The 18,471-nt window shown below is 50.4% G+C and overlaps 1 protein-coding gene across 2 annotated transcripts in view; it reads left to right on the top strand.

The window, feature by feature from the left end:
* FAM163B (family with sequence similarity 163 member B) overlaps window positions 1-18,471 on the top strand; it is a 314,838-nt gene that overhangs the window by 175,075 nt on the left and 121,292 nt on the right. The window lies entirely within an intron of this gene.

The raw sequence follows: 18,471 nt of genomic DNA, 5'->3' as shown, positions 1-18,471 counted from the left end.
TGAGGTATGATGAGGCGTGCAGAGGACTGAGGTATGATGAGGCGTGCAGAGGACTGAGGTATGATGAGGCGTGCAGAGGACTGAGGTATGATGAGGTGTGCAGAGGACTGAGGTATGATGAGGTGTGCAGAGGACTGAGATATGATGAGGCGCGCAGAGGACTGAGATATGATGAGGCGCGCAGAGGACTGAGGTATGATGAGGTGTGCAGAGGACTGAGGTATGGTGAGGTGTGCAGAGGACTGAGGTATGATGAGGCATGCAGAGGACTGAGGTATGGTGAGGTGTGCAGAGGACTGAGGTATGGTGAGGTGTGCAGAGGACTGAGGTATGATGAGGTGTGCAGAGGACTGAGGTGTGCAGAGGAATGAGGTATGATGAGGTGTGCAGAGGACTGAGGTAAGATGAGGTGTGGAGAGGACTGAGATATGATGAGGTGTGGAGAGGACTGAGATATGATGAGGTGTGCAGAGGACTGAGATATGATGAGGTGTGCAGAGGACTGAGGTATGATGAGGTGTGCAGAGGACTGAGGTAAGATGAGGCGTGCAGAGGACTGAGATATGAGGCATGCAGAGGACTGAGATATGATGAGGTGTGCAGAGGACTGTGGTATGATGAGGCGTGCAGAGGACTGAGGTATGATGAGGTGTGCAGGGGACTGAGGTATGAGGTGTGCAGAGGACTGAGGTATGATGAGGTATGCAGAGGACTGAGGTATGATGAGGTGTGCAGAGGACTGAGGTATGATGAGGTGTGCAGAGGACTGAGATATGATGAGGTGTGCAGGGGACTGAGGTATGATGAGGTGTGCAGAGGACTGAGGTATGATGAGGTGTGCAGAGGACTGAGGTATGGTGAGGTGTGCAGAGGACTGAGGTATGGTGAGGTGTGCAGAGGACTGAGGTATGATGAGGTGTGCAGAGGACTGAGGTGTGCAGAAGAATGAGGTATGATGAGGTGTGCAGAGGACTGAGGTAAGATGAGGTGTGCAGAGGACTGAGATATGATGAGGTGTGCAGAGGACTGAGATATGATGAGGTGTGCAGAGGACTGAGGTATGATGAGGTGTGCAGAGGACTGAGGTATGATGAGGTATGCAGAGGACTGTGGTATGATGAGGCGTGCAGAGGACTGAGGTATGATGAGGTGTGCAGGGGACTGAGGTATGAGGTGTGCAGAGGACTGAGGTATGATGAGGTGTGCAGAGGACTGAGGTATGATGAGGTGTGCAGAGGACTGAGGTATGATAAGGTGTGCAGAGGACTGAGATATGATGAGGTGTGCAGAGGACTGAGATATGATGAGGTGTGCAGGGGACTGAGGTATGAGGTGTGCAGAGGACTGAGGAATGATGAGGTGTGCAGAGGACTGAGGTATGATGAGGTGTGCAGGGGACTGAGGTATGATAAGGTGTGCAGAGGACTGAGGTAATGTGAGGCGTGCAGGGGACTGAGGTATGATGAGGTGTGCAGGGGACTGAGGTATGATGAGGCGTGCAGAGGACTGAGGTATGATGAGGTATGCAGAGGACTGAGGTATGATGAGGTATGCAGAGGACTGAGGTATGATGAGGTGTGCAGAGGACTGAGGTGTGCAGAGGAATGAGGTATGATGAGGTGTGCAGAGGACTGAGGTAAGATGAGGTGTGCAGAGGACTGAGATATGAGGTGTGCAGAGGACTGAGATATGATGAGGTGTGCAGAGGACTGAGGTATGATGAGGTGTGCAGAGGACTGAGGTATGATGAGGTGTGCAGAGGACTGAGGTATGGTGAGGTGTGCAGAGGACTGAGGTATGGTGAGGTGTGCAGAGGACTGAGGTATGATGAGGTGTGCAGAGGACTGAGGTGTGCAGAGGAATGAGGTATGATGAGGTGTGCAGAGGACTGAGGTAAGATGAGGTGTGCAGAGGACTGAGATATGATGAGGTGTGCAGAGGACTGAGATATGATGAGGTGTGCAGAGGACTGAGGTATGATGAGGTGTGCAGAGGACTGAGATATGAGGCATGCAGAGGACTGAGATATGATGAGGTGTGCAGAGGACTGTGGTATGATGAGGCGTGCAGAGGACTGAGGTATGATGAGGTGTGCAGGGGACTGAGGTATGAGGTGTGCAGAGGACTGAGGTATGATGAGGTATGCAGAGGACTGAGGTATGATGAGGTGTGCAGAGGACTGAGGTATGATGAGGTGTGCAGAGGACTGAGATATGATGAGGTGTGCAGAGGACTGAGATATGATGAGGTGTGCAGGGGACTGAGGTATGAGGTGTGCAGAGGACTGAGGAATGATGAGGTGTGCAGAGGACTGAGGTATGATGAGGTGTGCAGGGGACTGAGGTATGATAAGGTGTGCAGAGGATTGAGGTAATGTGAGGCGTGCAGGGGACTGAGGTATGATGAGGTGTGCAGGGGACTGAGGTATGATGAGGCGTGCAGAGGACTGAGGTATGATGAGGTGTGCAGGGGACTGAGGTAATGTGAGGCGTGCAGGGGACTGAGGTATGATGAGGTGTGCAGGGGACTGAGGTATGATGAGGCGTGCAGGGGACTGAGGTATGATGAGGTGTGCAGAGGACTGAGGTAATGTGAGGCGTGCAGGGGACTGAGGTATGATGAGGTGTGCAGGGGACTGAGGTATGATGAGGCGTGCAGGGGACTGAGGTATGATGAGGTGTGCAGGGGACTGAGGTATGATGAGGCGTGCAGAGGACTGAGGTATGATGAGGCGTGCAGAGGACTGAGGTATGATGAGGTGTGCAGAGGACTGAGGTATGATGAGGTGTGCAGAGGACTGAGATATGATGAGGTGTGCAGAGGACTGAGATATGATGAGGTGTGCAGAGGACTGAGGTATGATGAGGTGTGCAGAGGACTGAGATATGAGGCATGCAGAGGACTGAGATATGATGAGGTGTGCAGAGGACTGTGGTATGATGAGGCGTGCAGAGGACTGAGGTATGATGAGGTGTGCAGGGGACTGAGGTATGAGGTGTGCAGAGGACTGAGGTATGATGAGGTATGCAGAGGACTGAGGTATGAGGAGGTGTGCAGAGGACTGAGGTATGATGAGGTGTGCAGAGGACTGAGATATGATGAGGTGTGCAGAGGACTGAGATATGATGAGGTGTGCAGGGGACTGAGGTATGAGGTGTGCAGAGGACTGAGGAATGATGAGGTGTGCAGAGGACTGAGGTATGATGAGGTGTGCAGGGGACTGAGGTATGATAAGGTGTGCAGGGGACTGAGATATGATGAGGCGTGCAGAGGACTGAGGTATGATGAGGCGTGCAGAGGACTGAGGTATGATGAGGCGTGCAGAGGACTGAGGTATGATGAGGCGTGCAGAGGACTGAGGTATGATGAGGTGTGCAGAGGACTGAGGTATGATGAGGTGTGCAGAGGACTGAGATATGATGAGGCGCGCAGAGGACTGAGATATGATGAGGCGCGCAGAGGACTGAGGTATGATGAGGTGTGCAGAGGACTGAGGTATGGTGAGGTGTGCAGAGGACTGAGGTATGATGAGGCATGCAGAGGACTGAGGTATGGTGAGGTGTGCAGAGGACTGAGGTATGGTGAGGTGTGCAGAGGACTGAGGTATGATGAGGTGTGCAGAGGACTGAGGTGTGCAGAGGAATGAGGTATGATGAGGTGTGCAGAGGACTGAGGTAAGATGAGGTGTGGAGAGGACTGAGATATGATGAGGTGTGGAGAGGACTGAGATATGATGAGGTGTGCAGAGGACTGAGATATGATGAGGTGTGCAGAGGACTGAGGTATGATGAGGTGTGCAGAGGACTGAGGTAAGATGAGGCGTGCAGAGGACTGAGATATGAGGCATGCAGAGGACTGAGATATGATGAGGTGTGCAGAGGACTGTGGTATGATGAGGCGTGCAGAGGACTGAGGTATGATGAGGTGTGCAGGGGACTGAGGTATGAGGTGTGCAGAGGACTGAGTTATGATGAGGTATGCAGAGGACTGAGGTATGATGAGGTGTGCAGAGGACTGAGGTATGATGAGGTGTGCAGAGGACTGAGATATGATGAGGTGTGCAGGGGACTGAGGTATGATGAGGTGTGCAGAGGACTGAGGTATGATGAGGTGTGCAGAGGACTGAGGTATGGTGAGGTGTGCAGAGGACTGAGGTATGGTGAGGTGTGCAGAGGACTGAGGTATGATGAGGTGTGCAGAGGACTGAGGTGTGCAGAGGAATGAGGTATGATGAGGTGTGCAGAGGACTGAGGTAAGATGAGGTGTGCAGAGGACTGAGATATGATGAGGTGTGCAGAGGACTGAGATATGATGAGGTGTGCAGAGGACTGAGGTATGATGAGGTGTGCAGAGGACTGAGATATGAGGCATGCAGAGGACTGTGGTATGATGAGGCGTGCAGAGGACTGAGGTATGATGAGGTGTGCAGGGGACTGAGGTATGAGGTGTGCAGAGGACTGAGGTATGATGAGGTATGCAGAGGACTGAGGTATGATGAGGTGTGCAGAGGACTGAGGTATGATGAGGTGTGCAGAGGACTGAGATATGATGAGGTGTGCAGAGGACTGAGATATGATGAGGTGTGCAGGGGACTGAGGTATGAGGTGTGCAGAGGACTGAGGAATGATGAGGTGTGCAGGGGACTGAGGTATGATAAGGTGTGCAGAGGACTGAGGTAATGTGAGGCGTGCAGGGGACTGAGGTATGATGAGGTGTGCAGGGGACTGAGGTATGATGAGGCGTGCAGAGGACTGAGGTATGATGAGGTATGCAGAGGACTGAGGTATGATGAGGTATGCAGAGGACTGAGGTATGATGAGGTGTGCAGAGGACTGAGGTATGATGAGGTGTGCAGAGGACTGAGGTATGATGAGGTGTGCAGAGGACTGAGGTATGATGAGGTGTGCAGAGGACTGAGATATGATGAGGTGTGCAGAGGACTGAGGTATGATGAGGTGTGCAGAGGACTGAGGTATGATGAGGTGTGCAGAGGAATGAGGTATGATGAGGTGTGCAGAGGACTGAGGTATGATGAGGTGTGCAGAGGACCGAGGTATGATGAGGTGTGCAGAGGACTGAGGTATGATGAGGTGTGCAGAGGACTGAGATATGATGAGGTGTGCAGAGAAATGAGGTATGATGAGGTGTGCAGAGGACTGAGATATGATGAGGTGTGCAGAGGACTGAGGTATGATGAGGCATGCAGAGGACTGAGATATGAGGCATGCAGAGGACTGAGATATGATGAGGCATGCAGAGGACTGAGATATGAGGCATGCAGAGGACTGAGATATGATGAGGTGTGCAGAGGAGGACTGAGGTATGATGAGGCGTGCAGAGGACTGAGATATGATGAGGCGTGCAGAGGACTGAGATATGATGAGGCGTGCAGAGGACTGAGATATGATGAGGCGTGCAGAGGACTGAGGTATGATGAGGCGTGCAGAGGACTGAGGTATGATGAGGCGTGCAGAGGACTGAGGTATGATGAGGCGTGCAGAGGACTGAGGTATGATGAGGCGTGCAGAGGACTGAGATATGATGAGGCGTGCAGAGGACTGAGGTATGATGAGGCGTGCAGAGGACTGAGGTATGATGAGGCGTGCAGAGGACTGAGGTATGATGAGGCGTGCAGAGGACTGAGGTATGATGAGGCGTGCAGAGGACTGAGGTATGATGAGGTGTGCAGAGGGTTGAGGTATGATGAGGTGTGCAGAGGACTGAGGTATGATGAGGTGTGCAGAGGACTGAGGTATGATGAGGTGTGCAGAGGACTGAGGTATGATGAGGTGTGCAGAGGACTGAGGTATGATGAGGTGTGCAGAGGACTGAGGTATGATGAGGTGTGCAGAGGACTGAGGTATGATGAGGTGTGCAGAGGACTGAGGTATGATGAGGCGTGCAGAGGACTGAGGTATGATGAGGCGTGCAGAGGACTGAGGTATGATGAGGCGTGCAGAGGACTGAGGTATGATGAGGCGTGCAGAGGACTGAGGTATGATGAGGCGTGCAGAGGACTGAGGTATGATGAGGCGTGCAGAGGACTGAGGTATGATGAGGCGTGCAGAGGACTGAGGTATGATGAGGCGTGCAGAGGACTGAGGTATGATGAGGTATGCAGAGGACTGAGGTATGATGAGGTGTGCAGAGGACTGAGGTATGATGAGGTGTGCAGAGGACTGAGGTATGATGAGGCGTGCAGAGGACTGAGGTATGATGAGGTGTGCAGAGGACTGAGGTATGATGAGGCGTGCAGAGGACTGAGATATGATGAGGCGTGCAGAGGACTGAGGTATGATGAGGCGTGCAGAGGACTGAGGTATGATGAGGTGTGCAGAGGACTGAGATATGATGAGGCGTGCAGAGGACTGAGGTATGATGAGGCGTGCAGAGGACTGAGGTATGATGAGGCGTGCAGAGGACTGAGGTATGATGAGGCGTGCAGAGGACTGAGGTATGATGAGGCGTGCAGAGGACTGAGATATGATGAGGCGTGCAGAGGACAGAGGTATGATGAGGCGTGCAGAGGACTGAGGTATGATGAGGCGTGCAGAGGACTGAGGTATGATGAGGTGTGCAGAGGACTGAGGTATGATAAGGCATGTGGTGTGCAGAGGACTGAGAAATGAGGTATGCAGAAGACTGGGCTATAATGAGGTATGCAGAGGAATTAGGTATGCAGAGGACCAGGGCTGTGGAGTCGTGGAGCAATTTTGGGTGCCTGGAGTCGGAGTCTGGAAAAATGCACCGACTCCGACTCCTAATGAATTTAAACTGTAATTAACATAGAAAATATGATAAAATGTTCTATTTCTCAGATAATAGTCATCATAAATAATTTATACATACAGTAATAGCTGTGCTTAGTCCACAAAAATGAAATAAACCAATCAAAATTAGTCACTTGTGCTGCTTCAATAAAGCAGTCCCCGTATTTTTAAGGTCAGATATACATATCTGATTGGGACTGTATGTATGATGTGTACACAGGAATCTCTTATATATACTAAATAACATCTATGCTGTAAGAATAAAGCCTGATGTGTAGCTGTGTCACTAATAGAGATGGTCAATGAGAGGGAAATAATTCTGCATTGATGCTTATTTATGCAAATGTACGCACTCTCTTTGCTCATGAAATCAAATCGTTTGACATGTTGTTAAAATTTGGTTTGGTGACTGAATTTATGGTACCTGAGACAGATGAAATTAAAGTTTTATACATACCTGGGGCTTCCTCCAGCCCCCTTCAGGCTAATCAGTCCCTCACTGTCCTCCTCCACCACCTGGATCTTCTGCTAGGAGTCCTGGTAGTTCAGCCAGTCAGAGCAGTCCGGCCGCTTGCCGCTTCCACAGCCAGGAGCATTCTGCACCTGCACAATAGTGCAGCGGCGGAGTGTGTGCATGCGCACTACACCAGACTAGCTCAAGTACCTGGACTCATAGCAGAAGATCCAGGTGGCGGAGGAGGACAGGGAGGGACTGATTAGCCTGAAGGGGGCTGGAGGAAGTCCCAGGTATGTATAAAACTTTAATTTCATCTGTCTCAGGTTTACTTTGTTACACAGTAGTACTATACTCTACATATGCACTCCCCACAGAGCTGCAGGGAATCCACTGAGAATGTTGTGCACATTGAACACAGAGGTGTTGTCTATCACCCATAAACCTGGTTCAGATTGTGCATGAAGAATGTGTAAAAGAGGCAGAATTGCCTCATTCTCCTGCAGAGTACCTGCACATCAATCTTACATGTACCCACAGTCACATTGCCTAGGGCCTGATCCATGTTCAGATTATGCATGAAGAATGTGTAATAGAGGAAGAATCTCCTCATTCCCCTGCAGAGTTCCTGCACATCACTCTTACATGTACCCACAGTCACATTGCCTAGGGCCTGATCCATGTTCAGATTGTACATGAAGAATGTGTAATATAGGAAGAATGGCCTCATTCTTCTGCAGAGTAGCTGCACCTCACACTTACATGTACCCACAGTCACATTGCCTAAGGCCTGATCCATGTTCAGATTGTACATGAAGAATGTGTAATAGAGGAAGAATGGCCTCATTCTTCTGCAGAGTACCTGCACATCACACTTACATGTACCCACAGTCACATTGCCTAGGGCCTGATCCATGTTCAGATTGTACATGAAGAATGTGTAATAGAGGAAGAATGGCCTCATTCTTCTGCAGAGTACCTGCACATCACACTTACATGTACCCACAGTCACATTGCCTAGGGCCTGATCCATGTTCAGATTGTACATGAAGAATGTGTAATAGAGGAAGAATGGCCTAATTCTTCTGCAGAGTACCTGCACATCACTCTTACATGCACCCACAGTCACATTGCCTAGGGCCTGATCCATGTTCAGATTGTACATGAAGAATGTGTAATAGAGGAAGAATGGCCTCATTCTTCTGCAGAGTACCTGCACATCACACTTACATGTACCCACAGTCACATTGCCTAGGGCCTGATCCATGTTCAGATTGTACATGAAGAATGTGTAATAGAGGAAGAATGGCCTAATTCTTCTGCAGAGTACCTGCACATCACTCTTACATGCACCCACAGTCACATTGCCTAGGGCCTGATCCATGTTCAGATTGTGCATGAAGAATGTGTAATATAGGAAGAATGGCCTCATTTTTCTGCAGAGTACCTGCACATCACACTTACATGTACCCACAGTCACATTGCCTAGGGCCTGATCCATGTTCAGATTGTACATGAAGAATGTGTAATAGAGGAAGAATGGCCTCATTTTTCTGCAGAGTACCTGCACATCACTCTTACATGCACCCACAGTCACATTGCCTAGGGCCTGATCCATGTTCAGATTGTCCATGAAGAATGTGTAATATAGGAAGAATGGCCTCATTCTTCTGCACAGTACCTGCACATCACACTTACATGTACCCACAGTCACATTGCCTAGGGCCTGATCCATGTTCAGATTGTACATGAAGAATGTGTAATAGAGGAAGAATGGCCTCATTCTTCTGCAGAGTACCTGCACATCACACTTACATGTACCCACAGTCACATTGTCTAGGGCCTGATCCATGTTCAGATTGTACATGAAGAATGTGTAATAGAGGAAGAATGGCCTCATTCTTCTGCAGAGTACCTGCACATCACACTTACATGTACCCACAGTCACATTGCCTAGGGCCTGATCCATGTTCAGATTGTACATGAAGAATGTGTAATAGAGGAAGAATGGCCTAATTCTTCTGCAGAGTACCTGCACATCACTCTTACATGCACCCACAGTCACATTGCCTAGGGCCTGATCCATGTTCAGATTGTGCATGAAGAAAGTGTAATATAGGAAGAATGGCCTCATTTTTCTGCAGAGTACCTGCACATCACACTTACATGTACCCACAGTCACATTGCCTAGGGCCTGATCCATGTTCAGATTGTGCATGAAGAATGTGTAATAGAGGAAGAATGGCCTCATTTTTCTGCAGAGTACCTGCACATCACTCTTACATGCACCCACAGTCACATTGCCTAGGGCCTGATCCATGTTCAGATTGTCCATGAAGAATGTGTAATATAGGAAGAATGGCCTCATTCTTCTGCAGAGTACCTGCACATCACACTTACATGTACCCACAGTCACATTGCCTAGGGCCTGATCCATGTTCAGATTGTGCATGAAGAATGTGTAATAGAGGAAGAATGGCCTCATTCTTCTGCACAGTACCTGCACATCACACTTACATGTACCCACAGTTACATTGCCTAGGGCCTGATCCATGTTCAGATTGTGCATGAAGAATGTGTAATAGAGGAAGAATCCCCTCATTCCCCTGCAGAGTACCTGCACATCACTCTTACATGCACCCACAGTCACATTGCCTAGGGCCTGATCCATGTTCAGATTGTACATGAAGAATGTGTAATAGAGGAAGAATGGCCTCATTCTTCTGCAGAGTACCTGCACATCACACTTACATGTACCCACAGTTACATTGCCTAGGGCCTGATCCATGTTCAGATTGTGCATGAAGAATGTGTAATAGAGGAAGAATCCCCTCATTCCCCTGCAGAGTACCTGCACATCACTCTTACATGTACCCACAGTCACATTGCCTAGGGCCTGATCCATGTTCAGATTGTGCATGAAGAATGTGTAATAGAGGAAGAATCTCCTCATTTCCCTGCAGAGTACCTGCACATCACTCTTACATGTACCCACACTTACATTGCCTAGGGCCTGATAGATGTTCTTTGTTCCGGCCTGTACCTTTTACAAGTACTCTTACCAAGGACTAGTTTTAGTCTCTGACTAAAGGGAATACATATAGTAGTCTCCATATACTTCTCACTTCAGTTGTCTTTTAAAATTCCTAAGCGTTGGCAGTTAAGAGACAAATTTCATGTTACATACTTTGGGCTTGATTCACAAAAGAGTGCTAACTGTTAGCACGGCCGTTTTCGCGCGAATTTTCGCATTGCGCGCGCTCGCGAATTTTCATGCAAAACGATAACGTTTACGCGCGCAAATGTAAATTTTCGATTACGCGCGAAAATTCGCGATTCCGCGCAATGCGAAAATTCGTGCGAAAACGGCCGTGCTAACAGTTAGCACTCTTTTGTGAATCAAGCCCTTTCAATCAACAAGATTGTAATATGCAAATTAGAGGAGTCGGAGTCGGTGGAATCCTAAACTGAGGAGTTGGTGGATTTTTGTACCGACTCCACAACCCTGAAGAGGACTGAAGTATGATGAGGTATGCAGAGGAATGAGGTATGATGAGGTATGCAGAGGAATGAGGTATGATGAGGTGTGCAGAGGAATGAGGTATGATGAGGCATGAGGTATGCAGAGAACTGAGGTATGATAAGGTATGCAGAGGACTGAGATATGATGAGGCATGGTGAGGACTGAGATATTATGGGATATGATGAGGCATGCAGAGGGATGAGGCATGAGCTATGCAGAGGACTGAGGTATGATGGGATATGATTAGGTATGCAGAGTACTGAGGTATAAGGGGATTTGCAGAGGACTGAGGTATGATGAGGCATGAGGTATGCAGAGGACTGGGCTATGATGAGGCATGAGGTATGCAGAGGACTGGGCTATGATGAGGCATGAGGTATGCAGAGGACTGAGGTATGAGGAGGCATGAGGTATGCAGAGGACTGAGGTATGAGGAGGCATGAGGTGTGCAGAGGACTGAGATATGATGAGGCATGAGGTGTGCAGAGGACTGAGGTGTGAGGAGGCATGAAGTATAGACAGGACTGAGGAATAATGAGGCATGCGGTGTAGAGGAGTCACTGGTGAAATCTAGCAGAATATTGCACATCGCAGTCTCTGTCATGGCGTAATACATTCGGCGGCGTGCGGCGCTTCCTGCTGCGAGAGGTTTGTACATTTCGCTTTTCTCTCTCTCTCTTTATATTTTTGTTTTTTCCTCGCAGCTGCGGAGAGGAACGCGTGTTGTAATAAGGAAATGTTTTTTGTTATTTTATAGGCTGTGCAGGCGTTCTGGAGCGGATAGTCCATTAAATGGCGAGCGGGCGGATCTTATATAACTGGAAAGGTCAGCACCGGCTGCCATAAAATGCAGGCTTGATATTATTTACGTCTGGGCGGGATGAATTATTCGGCGGGCGAGGGGGGGGCAGTGAATGTTTCCTTGTACTTGCTGACCTGAGGGGCGGACGGCGCTGAGGGCCACGTTCAATTAATTCCTGGAGCGATGTCCTCCTGTGAGAGAGACGACCCCTCTGGGAGACTCAGAAATGGATTCCATGTAAATTATACACAAACGGTGTCCTCGTCTGCAAAGACTCCTTTCCTGCACTGCTGGTGGATGCGACAGTCCTTCCCTGCGCTGCTGGTGGATGCGACAGTCCTTCCCTGCTCTGCTGGTCGATGCGACAGTCCTTCCCTGTGCTGCTGGTGGATGCGACAGTCCTTCCCTGCACTGCTGGTGGATGTGACAGTCCTTCCCTGCTCTGCTGGTCGATGCGACAGTCCTTCTCTGTGCTGCTGGTGGATGCGACAGTCCTTCCCTGCGCTGCTGGTGGATGCGACAGTCCTTTCCTGCACTACTGGATGATGCGACAGTCCTTCCCTGCGCTGCTGGCGGATGCGACAGTCCTTCCCTGCGCTGCTGGCGGATGCGACAGTCCTTCCCTGCACTGCTGGTCGATGCGACAGTCCTTCCCTGTGCTGCTGGTGGATGCGACAGCCCTCCCCTGCGCTGCTGGTGGATGCGACAGTCCTTCCCTGTGCTGCTGGTGGAAGCGACAGCCCTCCCCTGCGCTGCTGGTGGATGCGACAGTCCTTCCCTGCGCTGCTGGTGGATGCGACAGTCCTTCCCTGCGCTGCTGGTGGATGCGACAGTCCTTCCCTGCGCTGCTGGTAGATGCGACAGCCCTTCCCTGCGCTGCTGGTGGATGCGACAGTCCTCCCCTGCACTGCTGGTGGATGTGACAGTGCAGTGTGGCTCGCTTCCTGTCCTCCCTGGATTTAGCTGGTGGGCGGGTCACTCAGGTGTCACATCCAAAGTAGAAAGAAAAGAACAGCAATACAGCAGAAGCCATGTGTATGTGAGTAGGCGGGTCTTGTAGTTCACAGGAAGTATCTGGTGAGCCACACCTCCACCTGCTACCAGGAAACTCCCCAGACGGGAGACATCTGAAGCCTCCCCGGGTAGGTGCTTTGCTGTAGCAAGCAGAGCTACATAAGGGGGACTTGGATTCATAAATGTCGGATCCAAACGTGAAATGTATAACCTACTTACCGGCGCGATCGCTTTGAGTATCTGGAGGGAGGAGAGTGTCACGGGAATCAGTCAGTCTCTGTAATCAATAATGCAATATAAAAGTGTAGCGATAATAGCAGTAATGTGACGTGGGACCGTCGGAGACATCGGTAGTCTGCGAAGACGAAAGAAGACCACGCCATCGCTTGCGTCATCCTGAATGATGCGGTTCAGACAGGCGTTCACGGGAATCGCAATACCGCGTGTTCGGAATCCATCATCCGCAGCATTCTGCAATCGATCTTTAGGTTCAGACGTCATTGACGTAAACGCAAGCAGCTTCCAGAGTCATCGTCTTGCCATTCTGCGGCTTTTTTTTTGAGTGTTTCCGAGTTAATAATTGGGCTTCTATACAGTGCCTGGGAAATAATCCGGACTCAGTGACACAAAATGCCGATCAGACGCCACACTGAGCACACAGGAAGCGATTTGGCTGTGCGTGAAACTAGTCCAGAAGCAGTTTTGACGTTAGGTTTTTTAGTAGGCCAAATTTTTGGGAGGTTATTCAAGTTTTGTAAAAAAAAAAAAAAAAAACTATGTAGGAAAGATTAATAGCAGACCTTGGCAAGGAGGGGGGAGTTTATGGGCAGTATGTACTCAAAACCCAGTACTGTTGCCATGGTGGCAGCAGAGAAGAGCAATTTGAACTTCCTATTATGGAATCTCGCCTAGCTGCAAAACTGAAACGGGAAGATTTTGTTTTAATAACAGCACTTCGCTATTTGTTTTGCAACTTATAACAAAAGTTGAATTTCCTTTTTGATTTCTGACTGACAACTGCCCCAAGTCAAGCCCCTGTCCACCCTCACAGACACCCCTCCCTCCCCCACCCACCAGTCTGTCTAAGTAAATTAAAGTGGGAGTACCTTAAAGAGGAACTTCAGCCTAATCAAACATACTGTCATTAAGTTACATTAGTTATGTTAATTAAAATAGATAGGTAATATAATCTCTTACCCACCCTGTTTTAAAAGAACAGGCAAATGTTTGTAATTTCATGAGGGCAGCCATCTTTTTGGTTGAAAGGAGGTGACAGGGAGCATGAGACACAGTTCCAACTGTCCTGTGTCCTGATCACCCCTCCCAGCTGCTAGGCAATGAGAACAACATCATCAGAAATCCCATCATGCTTTGCACAGCATCAGGGGAAAAATGTCCGGGCAGATTTCTTTGATGGGGCGGAGCTTAGCTTCTGTGCAGCTAAAAATGAGGCATGGGTAAGAAAAACAAAATTCTGATGCTGTGGAATTGTTAAAGAAACACCAAGCCTTTTCAGTGCTGCTGAGTAGATTTTTAGTCTGGAGGTTCACTTTAACAATAGGGCAGTCATGTGACCACCACTCTTTTGTGAACTTCTCCCATCTGACTGTTGTCCAGCTGCATAATCCTCTGGGAAGAAGAGGCGTGGCCAAGCTGCTGCACAATATCCCTGCCAATAAGGATGGGGGAAGGAGTGACTGAGCATCAGCTCCGCCCACAGTGGTAAATGGGAGGAGTCACCCCTATACAAAGCATTGGGTGAGACCAAATCTTGTACGTGTAGACAAGGAAAAGGAGCGGTGCCTATTCCTAAGTTGTTTCAAACCTGTCCCTGATTGTTTGGTAGTATTAGTGCTCTTTTCGGAATCGGATGCCAGATTCGCTTTAAACTACTGGAAGCCACGTGGGGATGTTTCCATTAATGCGCTGTGTTTGCCATCGCAGTAGTTTTTTTGTTATTGGCCTCCTATACAAAGTATAAAAGTGCAGGAAAACTTCAGCATAGCAATTGCACCGCCATGCCATTTTTACGCAATTCAGCAATTTTCCGACCTGTTTCTTTCTCTTGTCAGAAATCGCAAATTCTCGGCCATTGCACCCGTCCACCTGCCAGATGGCGGAGGAATTGCGGTGCAGCCGCTGTAGTGGACGTTGTGAGAAACACAATTTAATCGCAGTGCAATTGCAGTAACGTTTCCGTTCTTCAGCTGGTTCAGTATGGCCACGCTTGCGCAGCGCCACAGAGACACTCGTGGATTACTGTGTAGGTGTGTCCGTTCTCCCGCTGGTGCAGTATGGCCACGCCTGCACAGCGGCACAGAGACGCTCGTGGATTACTGTGTAGGCATGTCCGTTCTTCTGCTGGTTCAGTATGGCCACGCCTGTGAAGCGGCACAGAGACGCTCGTGGATTACTGTGTAGGCGTGTCTGTTCTTCCACTAGTTCAGTATGGCCACGCCTGTGAAGCGGCACAGAGACGCTCGTGGATCACTCTGTATAGGCGTGTCCGTTCTCCCGCTAGTGCAGTATGGCCACGTCTGCACAGCAGCATAGAGATGCTTGTGGATTACTGTGCAGGCGTGTCCGTTCTCCCACTGGTGCAGTGTGGCCACACCTGCGCAGCGGGACAGAGATGCTTGTGGATTACTGTGTAGGCGTGTCTGTTCTCCCTCTGGTTCAGTATGGCCACGCCTGTGAAGCAGCACAGAGATGCTCGTGGATTACTGTGTAGGCGTATCCGTTCTTCTGCTGGTGCAGTGTGGCCACGTCTGCGCAGCAGCATAGAGACGCTCGTGGATTACTGTGTAGGCGTGTCCGTTCTTCTGCTGGTGCAGTGTGGCCATGCCTGCGCAGCGGCACAGACGCTCGTGGATTACTGTGTAGGCGTGTCGGTTCTCCTGCTGGTTCAATATGGCCACGCCTGCGCAGCGGCACAGAGATGCTCGTGGATTACTGTGTAGGCGTGTCCGTTCTTCTGCTGGTGCAGTATGGCCACGCCTGCGCAGTGGCACAGAGACACTCGTGGATCACTGTGTGTAGGCGTGTCCGTTCTCCCGCTAGTGCAGTATGGCCACGCCTGCACAGCGGCACAGAGATGCTCGTGGATTACTGTGTAGGCATGTCCGTTCTCCCGCTGGTGCAGTGTGGCCACGCCTGCGCAGCGGCACAGAGACGCTCGTGGATTACTGTGTAGGCGTGTCCGTTCTCCCGCTGGTGCAGTATGGCCACGGCTGTGCAGTGGTACAGAGACACTCGTTGATCACTGTGTGTAGGCGTGTCCATTCTCCTGCTGGTGCAGTATGGCCACGCCTGTGAAGCGGCACAGAGATGCTCGTGGATCACTGTGTGTAGGCGTTTCCGTTTGTTCTTCTGCTGGTGCAGTATGGCCGCGCCTGCGCAGCGGCACAGAGAGACTCGTGGATTACTGTGTAGGCATGTCCATTCTCCCGCTGATTCAGTATGGCCACACCGGTGCAGCGGCACAGAGACACTCGTGGATCACTGTGTGTAGGCGTGTCTGTTCTCCCGCTGGTGCAGTATGGCCACGCCTGTGAAGCGGCACAGAGATGCTCGTGGATCACTGTGTGTAGGCGTTTCCGTTTGTTCTTCTGCTGGTGCAGTATGGCCACGCCTGCGCAGTGGCACAGAGACGCTCGTGGATCACTGTGTGTAGGCGTGTCTGTTCTCCCGCTGATTCAGTATGGCCACACCTGTGCAGTGGCACAGAGACGCTCGTGGATTACTGTGTAGGCATGTCCGTTCTCCCGCTGGTGCAGTATGGCCACGCCTGCGCAGCGGCACAGAGACGCTCGTGGATTACTGTGTAGGCGTGTCCGTTCTCCCGCTGGTTCAGTATGGCCACGCCTGTGCAACAGCGCAGAAACGCTCGTGGATTACTGTGTGGGCATGTCCATTCTCCCACTGGTCCAGCATGCGCAGCGGCACAGAGACGCTCGTGGATTATTGTGTAGGCGTGTCCGTTCTTCTGCTGGTGCAGTATGGCCACGCCTGCGCAGTGGCACAGAGACGCTCGTAGATTACTGTGTAGGCATGTCTGTTCTCTCGCTGGTGCAGTATGGCCACGCCTGTGCAGTGGCACAGAGACACTCATGGATTACTGTGTAGGCGTGTCCGTTCCTCTGCTGGTGCAGTATGGCCACGGCTGTGCAGTGGTACAGAGACACTCGTGGATTAATGTGTAGGCGTGTAAATTCTCCTGCTGGTGCAGTATGGCCACGCCTGCGCAGTGGCAAAGAGACACTCATGGATTACTGTGTAGGCGTGTCCATTCTCCCGCTGGTGCAGTATGGCCACGCCTGCGCAGCGGCATAGAGACACTCGTGGATCACTGTGTGTAGGCGTGTCTGTTCTCCCGCTGGTGCAGTATGGCCACGCCTGTGAAGCGGCACAGAGATGCTGGTGGATCACTGTGTGTAGGCGTTTCCGTTTGTTCTCCTGCAGGTGCAGTATGGCCACGCCTGCGCAGCAGCACAGAGACGCTTGTGGATCACTGTGTGTAGGCGTGTCCATTCTCCCGCTGGTTCAGTATGGCCACACCTGCGCAGTGGCATCGAGACACTCGTGGATTTCTGTGTAGGCGTGTCCATTCTCTTGCTGATTCAGTATGGCCACGCCTGTGCAGTGGCACAGAGACGCTCGTAGATCACTGTGTGTAGGCGTGTCCGTTCACCCGCTGGTGCAGTATGGCCACGCCTGTGCAGCAGCATGCAGACATTCGTGGTTCACTATGTAGGCGTGGCCGTTCTTCTGCTGGTGCAGTGTGGTTGCACTCATGCCTGCAAGGACTCAGCTAAAATCTCCAGCCAGCCAATCATGTTGCTAGCTCTGATTACCGCCTCTGGTTCCTATGGGGTGAAATTGTATCCAATGTAGAGAGACAACCGGATTTTCGTTCTCGCCTCTACAGACACGATCTGAGCGCCGGTTACGATCAGAGTATCATTATATCTTCAGCGCAGGACTGGAGCACTGAAGAGGACGTTCCTTAGATGGCGGAGGTGACTCTCAAACCGCACGTAATGGAACGCCAGCGCCGGCGAGGAAGCCATGTCCGCCTCTTGACGGGAAGCTGAAGTGCGCTTGGAGTGCGCCTGAGGGTCAAGCTTTTATCTGAAGGGCGTTCTCAATTAACAAACCCGTTGTGAGAAGCGGTTTTCAGCCCACGTGCAATCTCACATAATGATGCCAATTACCTCTGTGAGCTTCCTGCAAGGCTAAAGGGAAACCCCAATCTTCTTAGAAAATCGTTAGATACCCAGATCGTTGCTGCAGTTGTTGTTTATTGATAACTGTCTGTACGTTTCAGTTTGCAGCGATCTGGGACTTGACCAGCAGTATCTGCGAGATGAACCAACATTCGGTTTACCTTGCTGAGTGATTGGCTTCACTGAGCAGGAGCCCTTGCCACTACTTTTTGACATTTGGATTGTGGCAGCGGGGGCTTTCAGTTTTCCGTTTAGATTTTTCCAATTCCATTTTGAATGCATGGAAAATTAAGGTGGAACTCTACTCCTAGCCTCCCTTTTTTAAAGGACAACTGAAGTGAGAGAGGATTTTGCTGCTTTATGTCAAGGTTATAATTAAAGGACACCTGAACTGAGAGTGATGTGGAGGCTGCCATATTAATTTCCTTTTAAACAATACCAGTTGCCTGGCAGCCCTGCTGATCTGTCTCTGCCTCTAATAGTTTTAGCCATAGCCCCTGAACAAGCATACAGATTAGGTGCTCTGACTGCAGTGTGACTGGATTCGCTGCACGCTGGTTTCAGGTGCGTGATTCAGACACTACTGCAGCCAAAGAGATCACCAGGTCAGCCAGGCAACTGGTATTGTTTAACAGGAAATACTTATGGCAGCCTCCATATCCCTAACCTTGATACAAAGCCGC

This window comes from Hyperolius riggenbachi, chromosome 8 (genome assembly GCF_040937935.1).
Source record: "Hyperolius riggenbachi isolate aHypRig1 chromosome 8, aHypRig1.pri, whole genome shotgun sequence".
Taxonomy (NCBI): Eukaryota; Metazoa; Chordata; class Amphibia; order Anura; family Hyperoliidae; genus Hyperolius; species Hyperolius riggenbachi.
This window is presented reverse-complemented; position numbering and strand designations above follow the sequence as displayed.